This window comes from Frankliniella occidentalis, unplaced genomic scaffold, assembly GCF_000697945.3.
Source record: "Frankliniella occidentalis isolate FOCC.00 unplaced genomic scaffold, Focc_3.1 Scaffold47, whole genome shotgun sequence".
NCBI classification, from domain to species: domain Eukaryota; kingdom Metazoa; phylum Arthropoda; class Insecta; order Thysanoptera; family Thripidae; genus Frankliniella; species Frankliniella occidentalis.
Window position 1 is genome coordinate 372,447 of NW_026267177.1, and position 374 is coordinate 372,820.

The window sequence follows — 374 nt, forward strand, 5'->3', positions numbered from 1 at the left end:
GCCCGACCCGGTCCACTCCACCCATTCACATGTAATTTGTGTAATTGCCACCATTAACGAAGGCGTCTGCTCGCAAGGACTCGCTCGCGGAGGCCCCCCGGGCCAAGCGTCGCGACGCTGTAGAGGGCGGTGAGGAAGGGGGACGCTGGGCACAACGGCGGCGGCGGCGCTCCGCTCCGGCAGGGACCTCTTCTTGTGCTCCGTCCGAGCGGGGGGCCTGCGCCGGCCCTGCCCCACCCGCCCCACCCGCCCTGTTGTCGAAATGGACAGCGAAAGGGGGAAAAAGAGACGCGGTGTGGCGAGGCAAGTATGGGCCGAGGGGGAGGGGGGGTGAAAACACGACCATACACACACACAACCTCGGCCTCGTAAGG